Genomic DNA, 13,161 nt, shown 5'->3' with positions numbered 1-13,161 from the left:
TTTTCCCGCAATGCACGTGTTATGTGTGCTTATGGAGAAATAAATGTTTAAAAACATGGTGTGCCCTTAGAGTTTAAGGTGGTGAGATTTATACGGCTTAGCTGCCTCCTGCGGAGATGAGATTTATGCTTCTGTTTGTGTGCGAGTTTGGGGTTTATCCTGTAGAAGTCCTATGCTCAAGCCAATGGAAAGAAGAACAAAAATCTGAAGTTTTATTCACTAGTCTTGGAGGACAGCATGCGGAAAACACACATCAGACTGGGACAGATTTTTTTTGAAGGTGGAGTGTGCTCATTTTCCTTATATTGTTAGGGAAACATGTCTTCGTATTCCTTGCTGGGTTGGGACCTAGCTCTCATAGCTCTGAGGATGCCCTTCACTATTCCAAATGACAGATTATTTGCTGGGCCTGCTGCCTTAAGATTTATTAAGGAAAAAAGTTCTCTGCGCTAAAGCAAGTGGTAGGGTATATTATAATTCTGGCTGTGAGTTTAGATAGATCTAATTCAGTTGTTTTAGAAGTATATATACCATAAATATTTTTAAACTTCAATCTGGAGCATTACCCTTTCTGAGTGGAAAAAAATACACTTCCAGCTTTTTTTACAAATAGTACAATAAAGATGTTAACAAGTGTTAAATTTACAGTCTAAGAGTCTGACCATTCCATTTCTTATATTAATTCCCTTTGAATTCGTAGGCTCCTGTTGCCCTTTGTCCATAGCTTCTAAGGAAATAATTGTCTTAAATCTTAATTTTGCTTTCCACTGCAAGTATTTTCTTAGTTGTTGGGTATGTTCCAATTTCACTGCAGGAGGCAGTTATGAACTCTAATTTGGATAAGACTTCAGTTTCAAACATTTTTTTTTCATTATCATTCTGTTTCTACTCTACTTTCTTATTTGGGAAAAATAATGGTCCTGGTGGAAATAACAGCCCACTTCCCTTCTTATTGAACATAACTATCCCCTTTTTTGGCGTGTTTCAAACTTTTCAAAGCATTACCACACAGAAGTTATAGTGTCTTCAGAAATTAAGTGGTTTTTGTTATTTCTGTTATCTAGATTGGTCTATGTATTTCTTAAAAAAAATCTCAAATGCACACGGAATTATGAGGCTGTCAGTAATTATATTCTGGTGACGTGTGCTGTAGGGATTTGCAACATGTGCAAATAATGAGAGAACAGAGGCAGAACGTGGATCCAGCAGGAATTCTATCATGAGACCTTAGGACTTCAGTGTCTGTTTTGCTCTTGTGACTGAGGGATATCACAAATGGGGAACTCAAAGTCCACAGGCAGATTGTCAGTCTAGTGATCCATCTCATGTCTTCACATTTTATAACAGCGTAACCGTGTCAACTCAGTGGGGTTACTCATCCTTTATAATGGAATAAATTACAACAAAAACGGGCCATTGAGGTTTACTTACTGCTTACATAAACAAATTTCTGTTTGTTTATGAGGCCTTAAACACTTGCTTAAATGCTGTAAATAAAGGGTAATTTAAGTGAAGGCTGAGAAGATATATTAAAGTAAATTCAGCAAAATAATTAGAACCACAAGATCATTAGTTAAAGTAACTCCAGAACGAAGGATGGTGGTGCAATATTGGTCTCGTGATCCTCTCATGTGAGATCCAAAGCAGCAGAAGATATGAATAGCTAAATGCATACTTCTCAGAATTCAAAGGAAGCAACAAAAGCTGACATCCTCTGATATAGGCCTGGAAATTGTCCCAGTGAATGAAGGAATAGCTAATACATGCATGTGTCTACTTAAAAACAAAATGAGACTTCATCTAGTAGATAAATGTTTTATTTTTCTGTTTGGAAACGCCATTATAATAATGAAGTATCTGTCTCCACTTCAACCAATATGTAGCACACTGTAAGCAGCAAGGGATTTATTGTTTTTATCAGGCATGCCGTAAGTCATAATCATTGCACAGATTACAAATGCAAACTGACCCTAGTTGCTGAATACCCACATGTATTCTGAGTTATCTATTGGCCCTGTTTACTTACTGCATTTATCCTGCAATAATTCTATCGGCCTGCGGGTTCCCCATGTCACCTCACTGGGCCTGAAACCAATGGTCCTCTCATCCTTTGAAGGATAGACAAATTACCTGATGATACCCAAGAGGTGGTTAATAAGAGCATAACTGTACAACTTCTGTATTTTTGTATTTTTCAGTGTATTTAGTAATACTCGACTGTCCTGTGATTTACAGAAGAAAACGGAAAATTCCTTCAGTTGGGCTCCTGGTGTTGGGGACAGTAAATCAGGAAGATGCAAATATAATACCCAAAGTAGGGTATCTGTACAGATCTCCTGTATGGATCTCAGATCCCACACCATGATCAGTGACTCCTTCTTTTGCAGCAATCATGTAGTTGCATGAGGAATTCCGCAGGCAGCTTTGGACTTTCCAATACATTGAGTCAACCCATAACTAAAGTCATTCGGGATCTGTACCAAGGAATATAAAGGAAGTTAAACAAAGGCTTTGATTTTTCTGTATTCAGACAGTTCTCTTTACATTGTCAGGTCTTCAATAGGGTGTAACTGTAATCATAACTTCAGAAGTATCATCAGCAATACATACAATTCCCATCTAATCTTTGTACAAAATAACTCTCCTTAGGAGATGCAGAGGAAAATGATTCATCAGCTAAACTAACAGCAGTTCATGCCAGGTGACTTTAAAGGCTTCTCACCAGAAATACCTGTACAAGCAAGTTCTTGTTAATGTTTTATGACAGATCATCCAAGCAGAGTTCACTGCACTGAACCCTAGCCAAGGAATGGAAGTTACGACAGCACAGTGCATGGGATTCAGTGACAATATACAGTGAACCCTACAGGAAGTTCAAGCTTCTTTGCTTATCTGTTGTAAAATACTTGAAAATTGAACTGAAAACTGAGTCCAGCTAATGAATAAGAGAGAGATTTGTATTTGTAAGGGAGCCTAGGGACAGATTCAGATAGCTGAGTGCAAGATGGAGATTGTTTTACAAGAAATGGAGTCTGACAAATTAAAATACTCATGGCTTCAGATACATGATATTGGAGGTTGATTAATGATGATACTGCTTTTCAGATGGCATAGTCCTGGAATGCTGAACTTTGAAAAAATACTGTGTGCTCTTCTTAGGGCAATAATGAAGGTATAATGTCCAAATCAACACCTTTGGAAGCCAGCTGCACTACCCTACATCACTGCAAATAGCAAAGACATGAAAAAGTCTGCCCTGCAAAATTCAAGCAGCCACTATTGGTTGCTTCTGTGAAATTGCTGTTATTTCATATGATCACCTGTGTTTGCATGGGCCTCTTGGCCTGTCTGAGAATTCACATTGAACAGGCTTTGTATCATGTTCTTTAGTTACAGGCAATAACAGCAATACCCACTTTTGAGTCTCCGTTCCAAAAGCACTGGCTCAGCTTGTGGAACTGGAAACATGAGTCCTGGTCCTGACAAGAAATAATCAACACACTAAGCCTCAACATCTCTACAGTCAATAGAGGTTTGCATGGCTGCTCATTTGTAAGGACTCTTGTAGAACTATAGGAGAGGGAGTCTCAGGTTGCCATTTTACTTCAGTGAGTCCTCATCTCTAGCTGACCTCTATTTTAACTTTTTAGTGGCTGTCTCTTGGCAGGAAGACATTCAAAATATTACTCATGTATGCCTTATATTATTTACTAGCTGTCATTTAAATATCGGGCATATAGCTGTCTTAAGAACTGGATTTACAGAGGTGGTGGTATCCCCAGTAGAGCCCAGAGTCAGTGTCTCATGGTGGAACAGCTGAGCAGCTCCCACACCTGTCTTTGACCATCAGCATTTTATACAGCCCTCTAAACTACAAGTGGAATTTCTCGGAAATATTTCTTGTCAGCAAAACAGGAAAAAAAAAAAAAAAGAAGTAGGGATTTGTGCTGATCCTGCATCATGTTCATTGCCAGATTTCCTGTCAGAGCTCAAGAAGAGGAAAAAAAATATGAATGTGACTTGAAAAAAACTTGTAGCAGTTTAAAAATCATGGCAACAAAGCTGCAGAACATTCTCTTCAACACAGCTAGCAGGCATTCAGGAGGAGACAGACCAGAAAACTGAATGCATAAGTGATCCCATGACTGCAGTAACAGTAATAATTAACAATAAATGGTTTTTAATTATATCCCCCTTTTTTGCAAAGACTTCATCATTTCTTGCTTGTAAATGTTTTAAGTTAATAATAAATTGTTCGTTTATTCTTTAAAACACACATGTGTGCAAGGTAAGTTGCAAAACATGTAATTAAATGATCGTGTGAAATTTCAGATGTCTAGTTGTCCTGAAGCCAAATGTAGGACTTTGTTTGCCGTTTTTCAGGCAAATCATGGTGCAGTCAGTGGCTCAGGCACTGTTTGAGGCTTACAGTGTGGATTGTGCGTGAGGCTGGTCTTCGGAACTTAAATGGCAGAACAGACAGAGGCTGGGTTCTCTCTCAGTAGCGCGTGTGCTTTGGTAGCTGCTCCATCTGTGTGTCTGCACAGGGAGAACTTGAGCTGAGGTTACAGTCAGCACAGTTACAGTCCACATGCCACACAGCACACACAGTTCTGCATGGATGAGAGATGCACTTGACGGATGGAAGGCTGTGCCAGAAAGAGAAAAGCTCCTGAAGAAAAAAAATCTTCCCCTATATACCGGGAGGAATTATTTCTAGGTTGCACAACTTTCCAACTTTTTATTGCTCTTAATATTATCTTAATTGCATGTGAAATGTTTCCCTGATTGTCTCCAGGTTCTGAAGTAAACCTTCATCTTTAGCGAACATTTTATGAACCTATCAGGCAGACATAATTTCTCCCAGCAATAATACGGTCCATAAATCTACGGCTTTCTAGGAAGATTGCATGGCCTGAAAGGAGTAATCTAAAATTATCTGTTAATATTTCTGTCTGTGTAATACATTGGACTTCAGCGCTGATAGTGTGCAAGGTCAAAACCTTTTCTGCCAGTTTAGCTTTAATCACAGAATCACAGAATCGACTGGGTTGGAAAAGACCTCAGAGATCATCGAGTCCAACCCTTGGTCCAACTCTAGTCCATTTATTAGATCATGGCACTAAGTGCCATGTCCAATCTGAGTTTAAAAACCTTTAGGGACGGTGAGTCCACCACCTCCCTGGGCAGGCCATTCCAATGCCTGACCACTCTCTCTGTAAAGAATTTCTTTCTAATATCCAGCCTAAATTTCCCCTGGCAGAGTTTAAGCCCATGCCCCCTTGTCCTATTGCTAACTGCCTGGGAGAAGAGACCAATCCCCACCTGGCTATAACTTCCCTTCAGGTAGTTATAGAGAGTGATGAGGTCACCTCTAAGCCTCCTCTTCTCTAGACTAAACAACCCCAGCTCCCTCAGCCTCTCCCCATAGGTCTTATGCTCAAGTCCCTTCACCAGTCTTGTTGCTCTTCTCTGGACTCGCTCCAGCACTTCAATGTCTTTCCTGAACTGAGGGGCCCAGAACTGAACACAATACTCCAGGTGTGGCCTCACCAAAGCAGAGTACAGGGGAAGGATCACTTCCCTTGTCCTGCTGACCACGCTATTTTTGATACAGGACAGGATACCATTGGCCTTCTTGGGGAACACTGATGGCTCATGTTGAGCTTCCTGTCAATTAGTACCCCCAGGTCCCTTTCTGTCTGACTGCTCTCCAGCCACACTGCGCTCAGCCTGTAGCGCTGCAGGGGGTTGTTGTGACCAAAGTGCAGCACCCGGCACTTGGCCTTATTGAACTTCATCCCATTGGAATCAGCCCATTTTTCCAGTCTGTCCAGATCCCTCTGCAGAGCCCTCCTGCCTTCCAGCAGGTCGACACTCCCTCCCAACTTGGTGTCATCAGCAAATTTGCTGATGATGGTCTCAAGCCCCTCATCTAAATCGTCAATAAAGATGTTAAACAGGACTGGACCCAACACTGACCCCTGGGGAACACCACTAGTGACTGGCCGCCAGCTAGATGCAGCCCCGTTCACCAGCACTCTCTGGGCCCGGCCCTCCAGCCAGTTCTTAACCCAGCGTAGAGTACACTTGTCCAAGCCATGGGCTACCAGCTTTTGCAGGAGTATATTATGGGAGACAGTGTCAAAGGCCTTGCTGAAGTCCAGATAGACCACATCCACGGCTTTCCCCTCATCCACCAGGTGAGTCACCTGATCATAAAAGGAGATCAGGTTGGTCAGACAGGACCTGCCCCTCCTAAACCCATGTTGGCTGGGTCTGATCCCTTGTCCATCCTGAAGGTGCTGTGTGATTCCATTCAGGATGATCTGCTCCATAACCCTGGCAGGCACCGAGGTCAGGCTGACAGGCCTGTAGTTGCCAGGGTCAGCTTTGCAGCCCTTTTTGTGGACTGGGGTAACATTGGCCAATTTCCAATCATATGGGACCTCCCCAGTGAGCCAGGACTGTTGGAAGATGATGGAGAGCGGCTTGGCAAGTTCTTCTGCTAGCTCCCTCATCACCCTAGGATGGATCCCATCTGGTCCCATAGACTTGTGAGGATCCAGATGGCTCAGTAAATCACCAACTATTTCCTCCTGGAATACAAGGGGCCTATTTGGCCTCCTATCTCTGTTGACCACCTCCAGAGATGAGTTGTCCTGAGGGCCACCTGTCTTACTGGTAAAAACTGAGGCAAAGTAGGTATTGGGCGGGGAATAACCTAATGAAATTTAACAAGGGCAAGTGTAGAGTCCTGCACCTGGGCAGGAACAACCCCAGGTTCCAGTATAGGTTGGGAGATTACATATTAGAGAGCAGTGTAGGGGAAAGGGACCTGGGGGTCCTGGTGGACAACAGGATGACCATGAGCCAGCACTGTGCCCTTGTGGCCAGGAAGGCCAATGGCATCCTGGGGTGTATTAGAAGGGGGGTGGTTAGTAGATCGAGAGAGGTCCTCCTCTACTCCGCCCTGGTGAGACCACATCTGGAATATTGTGTCCAGTTCTGGGCCCCTCAGTTCAAGAAGGACAGGGAACTGCTGGAGAGGGTCCAGCGTAGGGCAACCAAGATGATTAAGGGAGTGGAGCACCTCCCTTATGAAGAAAGGCTGAGGGAGCTGGGTCTCTTTAGTTTGGAGAAGAGGAGACTAAGGGGGGACCTTATTAATGTTTATAAATATATAAAGGGTGAGTGCCATGGGGATGGAGCCAGGCTCTTCTCGGTGGCAAACAATGATAGGACAAGGGGTAATGGGATCAAGCTGGAACACAAGAGGTTCCACTTAAATTTGAGAAGAAACTTCTTCTCAGTAAGGGTGACAGACACTGGAACAGGCTGCCCAGGGAAGTGGTGGAGTCTCCTTCTCTGGAGACATTCAAAACCCGCCTGGACATGTTCCTGTGCGACCTCACCTAGGCGTTCCTGCTCCAGCAGGGGGATTGGACTGGATGATCTTTTGAGGTCCCTTCCAATCCCAAACATACTGTGATACTGTGATACTGTGATTAAGTACCTCAGCTTTCTCCTCATCTTTGTTAACTATATTTCCCTCAAAGTCCAACAGAGGATGGAGGTTTTCCTTGCCCCTCCTTTTGTTGTTAACATATTTGAAGAAGGACTTTTTATTATCCCTGACAGAATTGGCCAAATTAACTTCAAATTGCACTTCTGTTTCCCTGATTTTTTCCCTGCATGATCTAGCTATTTCCATAAATTCTTCATAAGTAGCCAGCCCTTTTTTCCACAGTTGGTAAAGTCTCTTTTTATTTCTGATTTCATTCAGAATCTCCCTGTTTAGCCAAGCCGGTTGTCTTCCCCGCTGGCTAGCCTTTCGGCACACTGGTATAGCCTGTTCCTGTGCACTCAAAACCTCCTGCTTGAAGCATGTCCAACCCTCCTGGGCCCCCTTGTTTTTAAGCATTGTTTCCCAGGGTATGCTCTGAACTAGACTTCTGAATAGGCAAATATCTGCCCTCCGGAAGTCCAGCGTAGAGGTTTTGTTAATGGTTCTCCCTGCATCTCTGAGTATTGAAAATTCTATTATTTCATGGTCGCTATGCCCCAGGCGGCCTCCAACCACTACATCTCCCACCAGCCCTTCTCTGCTTGTAAACAGTAGGTCTAGCGGGGTCTTGCCTCTGGTAGGCTCATTTACCAGCTGATGAAGGAAATTGTCCTCTATACACTCTAGGAACTTCCTAGACTGCCTCTTCTGTGCAGTATTGAGCTCCCAGCAGATATCCAGCAGCTTAAAGTCACCCACAAGAACAAGGGCCATCGATTTTGAGACATCTGCCAGCTGCTTGTAGAATAATTCATCTCCTTCATTGTCCTGGTCTATTGGGCTGTCTATAACAGACACCCACGAGGATGTCAGCCTTGTTGGACTTCCCTCTGATTCTGGTCCACAGGCACTCAACCTTGTCACTGCTGACCTCAAGTTTAACAGAGTCAAGTGACTCCCTAACATACAAAGCCACCCCTCCACCTCTCCTACCCTGCCTATCTTTTCTGAAGAGCTTGTAGCCACACATAGCAGTACTCCAGTCATGAGAGTCATCCCACCATATTTCTGTGATGGCATCATGTCATAGTTTTCCTGCTGCACGATGGCTTCCAGCTCCTCTTGTTTGTTGCCCATACTGCGTGCATTAGTGTACATGCACTTCAAGTGGGCTGCTGATTTCCCTCTTAATTCAGGCTTTCCATCCTTAGGCTGATCTTTGGAGAGCCCAGTTTCAATCCCTTCTCCCTTCAAACCTAGTTTAAAGCCCTCCTGATCAGCCCTGCCAACTTATGGGCTATAGTCCTCTTGCTCTCCCTAGAAGGATGAAGCCCGTCTGATTTGAGGAGATCCTTTCCAGACTCTATAGATTTCCATGGATTATTAAAGACAGCTAGAAAAATCACCATATTTCATGTCCTGAGGTACTATGTTCACTGTTGTTTATCAAAACAACAGGAAAACATCTTTACAAATCAGGTTACAGATTGCCTTGTGAAAAATCTTAGTTACCTCTAAAGAGGTAATATCTACCTATACAAAATCTTTATGAACAATGTGTATGTATGTTATTTCTACTCACAATGCACAATGCATACCCCTACAAAAATGGCATGGTATGTATTTATTTTAACCATTAAGACAGGTAACTTTTTAACAGAGGTTTTCCTTAAGGCATTTACCCGACAAATACTGACCTAGCCAAGGCCTGCTGAATTTATATTGGGAGCTGAACTAGATACTCTTTAAAGGACCATGCCAACCAAGTCCATTCCGTGATTCTGCAATTCTATGATTTTATATTCTGCAATAAAAGGAAAAAATAATAAAGTACTTAAAACCTACTGTTATTTAAGCACTAAGCCACTATACAATTCTTTTAGGCATGCTTCTCTTAATTCTGCAGAATCCAAATTGCTATAGTTTATGAAACTGATAGGCATGAAGTTCTTCGACTTGCTTCTTCTTCCAGATTTTTAAAATAATATAGAAGAAAATACTTGGGTATGAATGCTAGAATTCAACCACCCTGTCTTGCAATGTTCACCATACACTGATCTCCCTGGTTTCATTAGTCAGCTGATCTTCATGGGGTCACAAAAATATGAAAGTTGTACAAAATAGATAAGATTTGGTGTGGAGCTTGTAGGGCAGCAGATAATACTGAGTAGGTACAAACGCACATCCTGTCCTAACTGCATTTCCTCTGAAAACATAAAGATAATGCAGGAACAAACTGACATCTTTGTAAGGTTTAAGGATTTTTAACATCAACTGACAATTCGGCACATTACAGTTTTCAAGCACTGCATTTTACACTGTCATTTTGGCTTTCATTAACTCCTTTTATCTTCCCTCCCCTCTTGAAAGAGTAAAGAGATGAGGAGGATTAACAGAACAGCTCTCTGTTAGAGGAACAACCCATATTTATGTTCCTTTAAAACTTTATAAACAGTCACTGGTATTGTTTCACTAAGCATACCTATCACGGGGGCTCTACAGAAATATTTTTCTCTTGCATAACAGGACACGTCTGGCCTGCTCTGGGCACGGCAGTAAAGCCTTTTCATGCACAGAACACGTCCTTGCGCGATGAATACATGCTGCGTCCACTGATAGAGAGATTTCTTACAAACGATTGATATCACTACAGGAATGGGCAGTTGATTTCATAACACTTGCTTTAACAGAAGAGACCAGAAAAGACCACGTGGGAGCTATTTGAATTCTGCCCCTCTTCGGGTGAATCATTTGGTCTCAATGTGGGACAATGTGGTTGGAGATCTGTGTCTGTAGCAAGTGTGTTAAGTAGTTTTGAAAACTGTTTGGGGAGCCAGGCAGCGCTCACGAGCGCACTGGGCACAGGTCACAGACTGCTGGAGGAAAAGCCTTGCACTAGATAAGCTCATGGCTCCATTTGTCCTTCACTTATAGTCTGGATCAACTGCTTTTGGAAAATAGTTATTAATATCTACTCAGTCCTGCACATAAGCACACCTTCTGAATTCTTAGTTTCACATCTGCAGTTTATTAATTCCTTCATTTCTTCAGATAAGAGGGTTTTTCGTTATTAAAGAAGGGAAATGTAAGATTTACACTTTTCTGCAACTAGCTTAGTATTCATTTTCATCTGTTTGCTGCTTCATAGCTCTCCCAGGGAGAGGCCACCAAAGGTCTGGCTGGATGTTCTCTACCTTCTTCAACACCACCGTGAGAAGACCAGAGGGGGAAAAGATCATCCGTGCTTTGGTATTATTTCCAAACTCGGCTTATCAGGTTATCTTTATGAATACAGATTTATCCAGAGCGGAGTGTCACTGAGGTGATTCTGGACAATGAAAGAAAAAAAAAAAGGCGGGGGGGGAATTTTTAGCCATACAAATGGCCAATATGGGTTGAACTAGACATAAAGATCATTTTGATGTTTGCTTAACATTTTTTTTTCCTTTTGTGAATAAAATGAACTGTAATCCAGGTTATTTTGAGACTTACAACTAAATTGTATTGTTTGTATTGTAACATAACTGTCAGAAATCCTAAAGGTAGTGCTGGGAAACACCACACCCATCTCCAAGAGAGGAAAAGGAGAACCTGAAAAGTTATAGATCAGTTAGTCTAATTCTGTATTTGAAAAGCTATTAGGACAAATTATGAATCATTCATTTAAAAGCTCCCATCTACCCTGACAGTACAATTAGAAGGGTGAAGCCATAGGAAAAAAGAAGGAAACAGTATGCAAAATGCCCTGGCTAAAAAGGCAAATTGTCAGAAAAACCTAAATTAATGAAAAATAAGCAGCCCACCAACCTTGTCTGGATAGGTGGGAGGTGCTGGAATGGAAATTTGTAATCATTGTCTTTTGGTCCTACAACAGTATCTTTAGTGATATTTCAGTTTGAATTACAAGCTATTGGAGATACAGTTCCTCAACTAAAAATTAGGTCTATAATGGTTTAAAGCAAACCTTTATATTTCTAAATGTAGGAGGCATCAACACTCCTAATGTACTGCTGTGTACAAGAAAACAAGAATGGGTGTGGCAGAGAACTCCTAGATTGAAAACAATTGCTTGAATACCTACTGACAAGAATAACAGTAGTGTTGCATTAGCAAGGTCATTAAGCAATACCACAAGGAAATAAAAGAGACACAAATTTGACTTCAAGCTTTTTAATATTACATTACAAACCACCAGTATCAATAAAACTTTCTTGCATTACTGTATTACAAAACACTGCACAGTCATAGGAGTTTATGTACTAAAGGGTATATAAAAATTAATTGTAACTTGATTGAATGTCTGTTATTCATGTTTTGTTTGATGTTGCAGCATTTCTATGCTGAATGGCTGCCTCAAATTCATAGGCATTTACCCTTAGTGGGGGATGAATACAACAAAAGTAATCATGTAGTTCTGGCTCCAGGGAAAAGTAATGGAGTTCATGAACAAGTTCATTCACATGGGCAAGCTCATGAGTACACATAGCCATTATCGCTGTCTCCAGCTACCTGAAAGCAGGTTGTAGTATGGAGGGTGTTGGTCTCTTCTCCCAAGTAGCAAGTGACAGGACAAGAGGACATGGCCTCAAGTTGTGCCAGGGGAGGTTCAGATTGGATATTAGGAAAAAATTCTTCACAGGAAGGGTTGTCAGGCATTGGAACAGGCTGCCCAGGGAGGTGGTGGTGTCACCATCCCTGGAGGTGTTTAAAAGGCGTTTAGATGAGCTTCTTTGGGACATGGTTCAGTGCTAGAGTTAGGTTATGGTTGGACTCAATCCTGAGGGTGGGTCTCTTCCAACTGAAATGATTCTGTGATTCCATGATTCTTCTGTTGTCATGACTGACAAAGAGGCTGTTAAAGGGACAATCGTTGTGTCTGTTTTGGCAAGTTAATGATACTGGTGTATTTGGATTAATATGTTTTCACCCGGTCACGACACACAAAGCCTGGCTTCCTCGGGATGCAGACCCTGGCCTAGAAGCCAAACCGAGTTTCACGTTACCAGCGCTCACAGAGGGGCTGGCTGCAGCCAGTGCTGCTCACTGGTTACCTTTTCCTAAGGTGCCTCATCCAAATAACCCAGCAGCTCTGCTGGAGCGGCAGGTGCTGCTGGGCAGTTTCCTCCCTCAGCCACAGGGACTGGGCGCCCAAGGGGCAGAGCCAGGCAGCACGGGCAGGAGAGGCAGCCTCACTGGGCAGCACTTCAGCACAGCTTCGGACACCATTGGGAGAAGTGGCTGACACGCCAGAAGGCTGTGCTGCCATCCAGAGAGACCTGGACAGGCTGGAGAGTTGGGCGGGGAAAAATTTAATTAAATATAACAAGGGCAAATGTAGAGTCTTGCATCTGGGCAGGAACAACCCCAGGTTCCAGTATAAGTTGAGGAATGATCCATTAGAGAGTAGTGTAGGGAAAAGGGACCTGGGGATCCTGGTGGACAGCAGGATGACCATGAGCCAGCACTGTGCCCTTGTGGCCAGGAAGGCCAATGGCATCCTGGGGTGTATTAGAAGGGGGGTGGTTAGTAGGTCCAGAGAGGTTCTCCTCCCCCTCTACTCTGCCCTGGTGAGACCACACCTGGAATATTGTGTCCAGTTCTGGGCCCCTCAGTTCAAGAAGGACAGGGAACTGCTGGAGAGAGTCCAGCGCAGG

Source organism: Streptopelia decaocto (genome assembly GCF_964273445.1).
Source record: "Streptopelia decaocto genome assembly, chromosome: Z".
NCBI lineage: Eukaryota > Metazoa > Chordata > Aves > Columbiformes > Columbidae > Streptopelia > Streptopelia decaocto.
This window is presented reverse-complemented; position numbering follows the sequence as displayed.